The sequence below is a fragment of the Triturus cristatus genome, chromosome 10 (assembly GCF_964204655.1).
Source record: "Triturus cristatus chromosome 10, aTriCri1.1, whole genome shotgun sequence".
In the NCBI taxonomy this organism is placed as follows: Eukaryota; Metazoa; Chordata; class Amphibia; order Caudata; family Salamandridae; genus Triturus; species Triturus cristatus.
Genome location: NC_140593.1, coordinates 415,499,854 through 415,512,159, shown reverse-complemented (window position 1 = coordinate 415,512,159; position 12,306 = coordinate 415,499,854). Strand labels below are relative to the sequence as shown.

At 44.3% G+C, this 12,306-nt stretch overlaps 1 long non-coding RNA gene across 1 annotated transcript in view; it reads right to left on the bottom strand.

Annotated features, from left to right (window-relative positions):
- The window catches only part of LOC146789539 (uncharacterized), a 198,677-nt gene that overhangs the window by 166,168 nt on the left and 20,203 nt on the right, over positions 1-12,306 (bottom strand). The window contains exon 2 of the long non-coding RNA XR_014970118.1: positions 7,620-7,674. This is a non-coding gene — a long non-coding RNA (uncharacterized LOC146789539). The remainder of the gene's footprint in view (positions 1-7,619; positions 7,675-12,306) is intronic.

Below are 12,306 nucleotides of genomic sequence, written 5' to 3'. Positions count from 1 at the left end.
ACAAAAGTATATCTACACTGACACCAACCCCTTTTCTAACAAAATGGTGGTATGGAAGCGATTCATAGATGACATCTTGCTCATATGGAAAGGAAATGAATGTGAGGCCTCTGATTTCCTGCACTGGCTTAATTCCAGAGATCAATATCTTAAATTTACAATGACTGCAAAGAAAGACTGGATAACGTTCCTGGATTTGAAAATCTGGCCAGATAACGGGAAATAAAAAACTGAAGTCTTTTATAAACCCACAGACGTGAACAACCTATTGAGATGCGATAGCTTTCACCCCAATACATTGAAAGACAATCTACCGGTAGGACAATTTCTAAAACTACGTAGAAATTGTACAGAAAAAGAAACTTACATAGTCCATGCGAAGAAGTTGACAAAGAAATTACATGAAAAATCCTACCCCGCAAGATTGGTAAAAGGAGCATACAAAAGGGCGCTCAACATCCCGAGAGACGCATTATTGGAGACACACCAAAAACCAGACAACAAGAAAATGGTATGTGTAACAACTTATGGCACAGAATCCAATAAAGTAAAGGGGATTATCTTAAAACATTGGAAGACCCTAAACTAAGGAACTCTCAAAATGGATAAGCCACTCTTTGCATTCAAACGAGGCAAATCTCTACGCGACTCAGTAGTACATACCCGCCCTAAAAGACAAATAGGAACCAGAGATATTACCAACACACTCTGGAACCTACCTGCTGTGGTTGGACACTTCCCATGTGGGAATTGTAATGTTTGTTGTCTCACAAAAACAAGTAAGACAATAGATTTGGGATTGAGAACACCATGGGAACAGAGAACTTTCTCCAATTGTAATAGCCACAATGTGGTATACATTATGACTTGCAAATGTAAACTGATATACATAGGCATGACTACCCACAAAGTTAAAACGCGATTAAAAGAACATCGGAGCACCTTTCGTTGTGGGAAAACAGTCACGAAGATGATGCGACACTTCCAAATAACAGGACATAACGAGAATGACTTCTCGTGGTTAATCATTGAGAGACTGCCAAATGACAGCAATGAAAAACAACTTCTAAAAGTAGAACAACGGTGGATTTATCGTACCTCAAGTGTCACAAATGGGCTTAATGAAGAAATTCAATGGGCCTCACTAACATAAGTCTGCCCCCCAACAGCGATGAACTATACAATGATTTGGGGGTATACATCGCACTCAATATGAATACATACGTCCTATATTACACACTGTTTGTTCAATACTGGTACATTCATTAATTGAACCAATCCAATTTGTAAGCAGGATGCATCTGAATCAATAACAACCACATGACCACTTAAATAATGACAGACAATTTATAATAAGGTTCGAAGGGATGAGACATATTTTTCGAATATAAATTTCTGTACCCACAGATGCATTGCATCATTAATAATGTTTGAATTTCACCTAGCTGTGAACGAAGATACTTTGTATGGGACTCAATAGAGGTCCCAGGCAATATATGAAAAATTGTAACCCCACTAAAAAAACCTGATTAAAGCCATACAGAGTACATTGATGGAGTAAGGACTTCATTAACTGATATAACTATACTTGAAATGGAGGGAGGCGGCAACAGGTCAACACACAATAAACAACGATGCACGTCTATTTGATTAGTGTGATCTCTCTCTGTGTAGTGAGTGTATTAGAGGGATTTTCCCACTACCACACATATTCTAGTTAAAAATAGGAAGTGCTTTGTATTACTGACATCACGAGAGGGCGGGTGGTGTCTTGCTAGAAAACGGCCCGTTTTGCTAGCCTACAACCCCCATAACTCCTAGGGAAGGCAGCGACGACGACGCTCATAGATGACGTCCCACATACGCCTCCAAATTGGCGACATTGTTGAGTGCGTCACGACGTAACAATTTAAACTTCCGCCCGGCCACCAGATCGGTACGACGGCGGGCGATGGCAAACCTAGGTGGATCCATGGCGTTTGATCTTTGACGAAGTAAGCTTTAAGTGGATACACCGGGGATTGTATTTAACTCGAATGAATGTGTACTTGACACGGGCAAAGTGATGGCAAAGGACGTAATTGTTTGAGAGAATGAGATACGCGAATGAGTGAATGGCGTACAGCGCGCTTCTTTGTCCAAAAGCCTAACAGGTGGGCAATGGCGATTTACGAAGTTAACATCAGGGGTGTAGAGAACTGGAGGGCCGACACCGCAGATACCTGCCCTGAATGGTTCTCTAATTACAAGCTATGAGTAACATGAAAATAGCAATAGCCTGAATACATACTATGATTTAGAACTATCCGATCACATTGGTACCGGTAACCAAATCATAGCATAGGTATTTTCCCTGTAGAATAATCTGCCGGATAAGGGCAAACCAATTGAGTTTTTGTACTTAAATAAATAAGGAGAAGGAGAATGCATCACAGCCTGAGAACAGCTCACATTGGTAATACCTTTCTACAACAAGCGGAGATTTTCAGGATCGGATAGTAGAAACGTAATATACCCTCATTGAAGGCAGACTGTAAGGAATGCCCAGCCTAGATTTAAGACAATGTCCTTCAGATTATATCAATATAATGCTGCATCTGAATATAGATCAGACCAAGTGGATATTGATTGTAGTTATACGTTGTGATTCATTCCAGTGTGTGACTACAAGACGACGCCTTGTGTCGTGAGACCCGCATGGTGCATATTAGCACCAAGCAGTAGGTGAGGCTAGCACATCCGGTGATCACTTATTGGTTTCGCAAAATAATAAATAATTGATTTATAATTCTTTATGCACCCTGTGTCAAATGATGGTCACCTGGGTATTCAGAAACAAACAATAAGCTTTTGCACGTGGAGAAGAGATGACGTTTTGGAAGCGGAAGAGTGAAATTAAGTCACACTTTAGCAACATGGGTGCACTTAGACTTATAGACACACCAGGTATGGGTGGATATATTTTTCACCACTTTTAGTCCTGGGTAGAATGGAATATATCATAGTACCACAGATATTTATAGATGTCACTAATGGTGGTTTTTCAATATAGATCAAGTAATAGGTACATAGATTTGTTTTTTCTTTCTTTTTCCAGATAATCTACTGGATTCCGTTAAATAGGTGAGTGCAATAGGCCTCAGAAAAGTCATTGTTTATATTAAGTGTAATATTAAACAACAACCAGGGAAACCATATAATAAACAACACAGCCCTGAAGAAGGCCCCAGACCCGGTAGGGCTCTTGGCGTGGGCCGAAACATGTTGGCACATGAATAAGGGTATATCTGAACCAAATAGTTCACAATAACCCTATCAAAACATACTTTTTTTATCCATTACCCCAGGTACCCCACGAATAAAGCAAAGCATTGGGGTATACCTGTAGGTATTTTTAAACCTCTTATCCAACTGGTTCCCTGCATAACCAGAAAAAATTTATATAAGAACTCCCATAACATCTTTTGGTTGAGTCCGCCCAGGTAGTACCATCTTACCTGGGTGTGGAAAGATGCCCATGATGAAGCATGTCACTATTAAGTGAGTGAGGCGTCTTTTCCAATATCTGTGGATATCCTAAAGGAGTTAGAATGGTTATGGTCCAGGACAACATCTGAGACATAATACCAACGGAATTGACTCAAAACCTGAGCCCGGGGATCTATTGAACAACTCTTGGAAATAGATATCAGTAGTTGCCTTTTGTGAAGACAGAATAAACTGTGCCTGTACTGCGGAAGTGGAGGACATTTTGTGAAGGCGTGTCTGAAGAAACCTAAGACTCCATCGAAGGAAATGGAAAACTTGCAGCACCACCAGTAAATGGAGTTGGGCTGGTGCATGCAAGTAAAGCAACAACTCCAACGAACCATCAAGTGGCAAACACGCTGCAAGTGTCCCCCCCTCATTTAATTCTGACCATGACGCTAAAGTTCCAAAATGTAGTTTTGAAAGAAATCACGGTTATAGTTGATTCTGGAGCAACCGGAAACTTCTGCGACTTAAAATTCGCTAGCCACATTGGTTTACGAGCCATCAAAAAAGAGAGAAGCCGGAACCAAAACGTTGTCTTCTCAATATCTGGGAACCCACGGACCTAAACAACACAGCCAAAGATTGGGTGACACTGGGCATGACCATGGCAAAACGGAATATAGCGCAATGTTGGGGCTCCAGGCTTAACCGTACCCTCAGTCAGAGGTGCAAGGATATGGACATGGCAATGGTGGAGGCGAAGTCAGTCTACATTCACCGAGGGTGCCCCAAAAAATGGACAAGGGTATGGGGGAAGTGGAACACCTATCGTGGAGAAATATGTGAACCCCCCACAAGATATATCTGGATCAGATATTAGTGAATGACCACACCTTGACACATGACAATATTTGAACTGTTATACTTGTTTTTTTTGTTCCCATTGCCGCAGATTGACGAGTTGTTGATGTATATACACGGCAAGAATATTCTATGTCAAATATCTAATCTTTGTTGGTACACCGTAAACGATTATTATACTACAAGACATTGTAACGATAAACGAAATGTTAATAAAATTGTTTTACATTTTTTTTTTTTAAAAGAGAGAAGTGAGACCGTCGGAGCTATAGACGGAACCAATCTGACGTCCGGACCTATAACAAGCCACACAAAGTCAGTGTGTCGATGATTATTACAGAAGGTCATCAAGAGGTTCTACAGTTTAATTTGATCGATGCCCCACAGTTTCAACTCATCGTAGGACTCCCGTGGCTAACGCAACACAATCCATCCAGTGATTGGGGGGCTCAAACAGTTAAGTTAAATTCCGAATATTTTAAAGAACACTGTTTTCCAGAACGAGAAATTCAGTCAGAATCAAGTGTGGCCGCACAGGTTTGTGAGAATGGTGTGTCAGTGTGTGTCATCCAGACAACCAAAATTCCCAAGGAATACGAAGACTACGCTGGCGTATTTGACGAAACCGAAGCAGAGAGGTTACCACCTCACAGGCCTTACGACTGCAAAATCGATTTGGAGCCAGGGGCGAACCTACCATGCAGTCGTATTTACGCATTGACCGAGAAAGAAAATCTACATTTGAAGGATTACTTGAAGAAACACCTTGAGAATGGGTTTATCAGACCATCCCAGTCCCCAGTCTCCTCTCATCCCTTCTTCATACCGAAGAAGGGAGGCGGCTAAAGACTTGCATCGACTATAGAGCAATTAACAGAATAACCGTAAAAAATCGCTACCCAGTGCCTCTCATTTCGGTACTTTTAGACCAAGTGAAGGAGGCTAAGATCTACACCATATTAGACCTGCAAGGAGCCTACCATCTGATCAGACTACGGGAAGGTGACAAGTGGAAGACGACCTTCAGAACGCGGTACGGGTTGTACTAATACCTAGTGATGCCGTATGGTTTGTGCAATGCTCCTGCAGCGTTCCAACACTTCATCAATGATCTTTTGAGCGATTTCATAGACAAATGTGAAATTGTGTACATCGACGATTTACTCGAACACGGAAGAGGAACATCGAGAACAAGTCCGAGCAGTCTTAAAGTGCTTGAGGGAAAATTCACTGTATGTCAAATTGGAAAAGTGTTTGTTCAATACCACCACCGTGGAGTTCTTAGGATTTGTGTTATCACCTTCCGGCATTACGATGGATGAACAGAAGGTGAGGGCTGTAACTGAATGGAAGTCCCCCACAACCATTAAAGAAGTTCAGAGCTTCATTGGGTTCGCGAACTTCTATAGAAGATTCATAACCGAATTCTCCCAGAACATCCTGCCTTTGACACGGTTGTTGAAAAAGGGAGTGACCTTCAAATGGTCTGAAGAGGCTGAAGAAGCCTTTAATTTGTTAAATAAAAGTTTCACCACAGCACCAATCTTACTGCATGCACACCCAACCGAGCCTTTTTACTTGGAGACAGATGCCTCAGAGCAGGCCATCGGGGGGAATTCTCTCCCAAAGACATAAGGATACGGGACAATTGCATCCGATAGCGTATCGTTTTCGTAAACTCAATCCAGCAGAAAGAAATGACACAATTACTGAGAAGGAACTCTTGGCCATAAAGGAAGCCTTTAAGAATTGTAGGCACTACTTGATGAGTTCGAAGCACACAGTGACTGTATTCATAGACTATTGAAATCTGAAGTTTTTTAGATCAGCCCGTACCCTCACACCTCGTCAACTCCGATGGTCACGATACTTCGCAGATTATGATTTTGTTATCACTTACAGACCAGGGTCGAAGAATGTTAAGGCAGATGCATTATCGAGACTAGACACAAATCCTAGAAAAACACAGTTGAAGACCAACAGATAATTCCAAGCGACAAAATCGTAGGAGCAATCTTCCAAGGAACCTTAGAATAACAACTTCTGCATACGCTAAATAAAAAGGAAATGAAAGAATGGCCTGCAGAAAACCCTAGGACGGAGATTCCGGATGAATTGCCCTATCAAGAACAAATGATATACCTGCCCACGAAAGAACTCCAAAAGCAAGCTATGGACGAGTGTCATGACGGCCTAATAGCAGGCCATAAAGGAGTACAAAAAACAGAAGACCTAATTAAACGAAAGTTCAACCAGCCTTGAGACAAATGATCCCCCTTGTACCTCTAGTTGTTGATGGGTAGGTTAAATACGAAGTTAAAAGAATCTTAGATTAAAAAAGAGTTAAAAATTACCTCTAATTCTAAATTGACTGGAAAGGTTATGGACCTGATGAAAGATCCTGGGAGAAAAGTACTGATGTCCACGCTCCACGCATGGTCAGACCCTTTCACACAAAATTTCCCAGTAAACCACGACTGGAGGAAACCACTCGTTGAGAGGGGGTACTATCAGGTTTCACAGGAGGTTTCCTCCTCATGAGTCCATTGTAGCCAGCATTTCCACGTCGAGACTCCACAGGCTAAGCTCTAAGTTTCGCCGCGGCCTCAGTTGGCAAATGAGTTGGTGGTGCTGAACCTCTAAGATGGCCGCCAACTCGCCCGTTGAGCAGCTGTCTACTTTTTCTTAGAATCTCGGTCTGGTGAAGTGTACGCTAACATTCTACTGCGCACATCACCGGAGATTCTTCCCTGTCAAGAGCTCACCTGCCTGTCTCCGTCTCGTTAGCCAGAGAGGGTAGAGTCGGCGGGCAACGTCTAGTTTCACCAGTATCCTGCAATCATAGAATTCCTTGCGTTCCCAAGGTTAGTGTATTTCACGCATGCCCGAACAAAATCTTCTCAGTTTGGTTTGGCGCATGCTCCTATGAGGAACAGTATTCCAAGTTCTGAGCAAGGCTAGTAAGTGAGATAAACGCAGAAGTGTAAGGTTCCTCACGTCGCGTTATTGTCACTTTTGGGCGGTAACTAGTTAAAAAGGATTAAACTAGGCATTACGTTAACCTGCAGTTTTTGACAGAAAAAACGTGGTTTCAGTTATGAGAATCATAACAACTCTATAAAAAAATTTAGAGTATAATTACCGCCTCATTGCTGTTAGTAATAATTTGCACATAGCTATCTACAAGCAAGGTTTCCAATAGAAGTTAGGATACTCCTGGGTACACCATAGATTTTTTGGCGCCCTCTATAATATCCTTACTGAAGACAAATCTTGACACTTACCTGAGTATCTCCCTGGTGAAGAGTATCTTGTTGTGAGGCTTCATTATAGCTCTACCTGCAAGAAACAAGAATCAGTTAAGTTTCTCTAAATACTTCTATTGTTACAAGCTACTACAGATTCCAAGTTAATCAACAAGAGAAGACAGTCAAAGAGAGGCTAAAGCCAAGGACTTATCTGGTAAGGCTGAGTTATTTAAGGTGCTTATAGTTTAAGTAGTAACAATAGAAAACGTATCATTGAGAACTGTAATCTATTGCAGCTACCCACAGAAGAAAGAAGAAAATAAGAGCAGGCAGAGTACAAGAGATTTCGCAGTCTTCTTATCCCCACACCTTTCCCCCCTTGGTACTTACCTGTGACGGAAAACTAAAACCTAACAGGAACGTTCCGAAAGGGGGATTGGGAATTAGCGTCGCTCTGCTCCTGTGCAGTTAGGAACTAGAGACTGTGGTCCTGACACACGGTGTGCTGATCGGTTGACTCTGGTGTAATGTGTGGTGAACTCATTGTGAATGTCGCATTGCGTGTTAAGTACCAGTCCAGCAGGCCGCAGTCTCAGTATTGGGGCAAGCGCTTGTTCCTGCCGGATCATGCATGCCAATAACCCGCCCACTCTGTCTGCCGCCGCAAGAGTGCACGCAGCATGGGATGCATAATTTAAACAGCGGAGACACTCCAGTACAACAGCTTGTTGTAGGTGCTGCTCGTCCATATCTGGCTGTACTACGTTACCCTGTGCCAGGTCGGCTTCAAGTCGAGTCATATCATCGTCTATGTGTTTAACCTCGCCGTCTAGTTGTTTCCTACTATTCCAACTTAGTCCCATACACTGCCCCCTGACTACTGCCTTGCCGGCATCCCACAGGACGCCCGTATCTGTGACCGATCCCTCATTATTCTCAAAGTACTCCTCTAACGTTGTGCCTACTGCTGTTCTGAATGGGGTATCCTACAGCACCAGAGGTTGAACCCTCCACATACGGCAGATGGGACCGTCATCCTTCCCTTGCAATGTCATAATGTGTGGGTTATGGTCCGAATGTGTTTTGCCTAAATAATCCGCTTAAATGCACTCAAAAAGTGGTGCGCTCGCAACAAAGCGGTCGATACGGACGTGAGGCCTGTGTGGATGTGAGTAATATAAGTATAGCCGCACCTGCGGGTTGAGGGTTCTCCATACATCTGCCAGGCCCCAGTGGCATAGCCCTTTCCCTAGATGTCTAGCGTTAGAAGTCGCCGCTGTTTGTGGGAGTGGTGGAAATGATCTGTCATGTGTTGTGTCTAAGACTGAATTGAAGTCACCCCCCAGCAACCAGGGAACATCGCACCAGCATGATAGCAGGTTCGTGAGTGTGTGCCAGAATGTGCCCTGTTCCGTGTTTGTGGCATATATGGAGCCTAACACTACACGCTGACCATTGAGGAGGCTCTTAGCAAGCACGTATCTACCATATGTATCTATTACCGTCTCCTCTGGTTCAAAATAGGTACCGGGTCGAACCCATATCAAAGCCCCCCTAGAATAGGCCGAATAACCTGTGGTCAGTATGTGGCCTCTCCATCTCTGCTGCAGTTTGTGGATTTTGGGTTGCGAGATGTGGGTTTCTTGTAGAAATGCTACGTGTGCAGCGTGACGCTTAAGATATGCATATATTGCATACCTGCGGGCTGGCGTGTGGATACCCCTGACGTTCCAAGTGACTACGTTGGTGGGCGGCATATGGTATGGTTAGAAGGCAGTGTGTCAAGCAGCTGATGCGCTGTGCAAGGTATGAGGGGATGACACGATGAGTGCTGTGTATGTACAGAGCATGGATGCGATATCCGTAGATGTGTGAGTGCACTAACTGCAACTAAGGATGCGAACAACAAGTTCAGGGGGTACAACTGGGATAAGAGCAGAGAGACAACGTGTGTCTGCCCAAACAAGTAACAGCACCATACGGTGAGTCACGGCTGCGCACGCCGCTTCAATCCTATTGGGGGGAAGAGGGGGGTGGGTCGGGTGTAAATCGTGTAGGTGTCAAACCTTGCAAGTCTAAACCCGCGTTGTACGTTGACGTGTGTGCACTCATGCCATATCTCGTGTTATTCGCTCGTTTCTTGCAGTGTGAATTGCATGCGCATTCGAACCAGGCCTATTATGATGCGGGGTCGCAGGTGTGCAGTATGAGGTTACAGGCGTATGGAACGTATACTTGCATATCCATGAGCCTCATTTAACCTCTACATCAAATCGTCTGCAGTCTGGGGAGCCACATCAGGGAGCGATGGCAGGTCTTCGTTTATTGGCCACCTGGCCTGCGAGCTATCCTCGCTTAGCGACTGTTCAGAGGAAGCATCTGCATCTCTGCTGTACTGTCAGTTTCTCAAGTCTGCTACTGCTTGCAGCGCATCTCTCCTTCTCGCAGCACTTGTTCATGATTGGGGGGGGTGCCGCTATGTGTATTGGTGAGTCTGTTGTGCGTGCTCGGGGCCTGTCGCTGCGATTCCTGCGGGCTCTCACTTTTGACTCCACGTTCGTTGCTATGCCTCTGGTTTGGGGAGGTGTGTCCCTTAGTTTCAAGCCAGTCCCATGAATCGTCTGCCGTTTTGAAGAAGTGCATGGCTCCATCGGCATCTACACGCAGCCGGGACGGGAATATGAGAGAGTATTTCAAATGTAAGTCTCGCATGCGTCTTTTGACTGTAAGGAAGGCGCTCCTTTGCCTTTTCAGTCCCAAGGCGTAGTCTGGGAAAAAGAGAACTTGCCAGTTGTCCACTGTGATCGCCTCCATTTTTCTGGCTTCACAGAGCACTGCATCTCTATCCTTGAAGTTCATGAGGCGAAACAGGAAAGGTCTCGGTCCTGCTCCCGGCGGCGGACGCTTCGACGGCACTCTGTGCGCTCTCTCCACGGCAAAGAGAGCGTGCCCTGCTGTATCAGCGACTGTAGCCAGGACTCTGTATATGCCACCGCGTCTCCGCCTTCCATGCCTTCAAGGCAGCCCCACTACATGCCCATTATTCCTGCGAGAGCTGCCGTCTGCATTGTCCATCCACCGTTCTAAGAACTGTAGCCTGGAGGTGAGATGATGAATCTCTGTGTTCGCTTCTTTGGCTATTGGGGCAATTTCCTTCACCTCTGCAGCTAGTTTGTTGACTCTCCCTGACAGTTGCCGGTGATCAGCATGAAGAAGCGTGAAGTCTGCAGTGACCTTGTCTATGCAACCTTCAAGTGATGTGCGAGTCTGTGTCAGCGCCTCGCTGATCCGCGTCACCACTTGGAGCACAGGGTCTAGTTTTGATTCCAAACTGGAAGTCTTGGAAGCGCCCGACGCCTCAGACTCCTGATCGGATTGAGCCGGACCTGTCGCCGGCCGTGAAGTTGCTGTTCCCGTGATTGTGCGCTGCCTGCCCATATCGCTGAAATGGTGATGGCACTACGTGGGAGGGCAGGATATTGCGTTACAAACTTCAACATGTGTCAACACTTCTGGGAGCTCCGCCCACAGGACTGTGACTGTTGCTTAAAGGCTGAGGCCACCGTTAACACATTGAGGCTGCACGTTTGCTGCATGTGATTACTGTGGCAAGACTGCACGCTACTGTCAGGACTGGAATATTCGAGTCAAGATTAATGCATAACAGACTCTCAAAAAGGTCTAAATACTGGAGACTGCCTAATTCCCCCTTGGGAAAGGCCCGTCGATCGGCATCTTTGAAGCTGTTGTGGTTGCTTCTAAGACTGATTTAGCTCAGTCCAAAAACTGTTCTTAGGATGGCAGTCGCACAGAGAAAGTTGGATAGTGCCCGGTCGAGTGCGCAGCTCGCTGAGGCAGTGTTCTCGCAATCGCGCTGGCACGCTGATCGCACTTCAACCGTTTTTCCTCAGAGGAAGCAGCGTTTCTTTTTCGTGCACGCTGTTCCTGGAAGGTTCAGTCATGAGATTAGTGTTTCTTTTTCAATTTGAGCTCCTTTTGGCAGGTACGCTTGTACCTCTGTACAAGTATCTATTTGACAGCAGTATTTGTCGACCCTTGGAAGGTATTTAAGTTTTAGATTGCCTTTTTTGGATTATTTTGTGAGAAGCTCGTAATTCCATGAAAAGGCTATTTTTGGCAGCAGAAATAATATCTGAATCTACTACTAGTAAGGCCTTTATGACTATTTGTGTACAGTTATTCGTTTTCAGTAGTTCTTCAAATTCAGTAACCCTTCAGAGCGATTAATTCTGGAGATATTAAAACAACTGGCATTGAATTGACTTTGAACTTTCAATTAAACTGTACTCGAAATACTGGAACTATAATAAGTTATTCTGAACCTTCTTCGCATGTAGAGCTGTTGAGAAGTTCCTAATTGATCTGCGCGCACTCAATGAGCAGCAGTGTTCTCTTTGAACAGAATATTAAGGAAGGAGAATCAGAATTTTCAAATTCATCGTATTTTGGAACATTCAATGCAGAGAACTAATTTGAACTGAATCCTCAGAATAGAGCAGCAGATATCTCAATCATTTCATACAGTAGATATATATATATATATATATATATATATATATATACTGGCGGCCGCCAGTAGATAGTTATAGTTAGGACCCTGTTTCCATAGGAAATCCGCAACATTCTATTTGGAATAACTTTGGCGCCGGTCGACGAATCCTCGCGAAATTTTCAAAACTAATGGGGCGCTACGCTCCGCTCC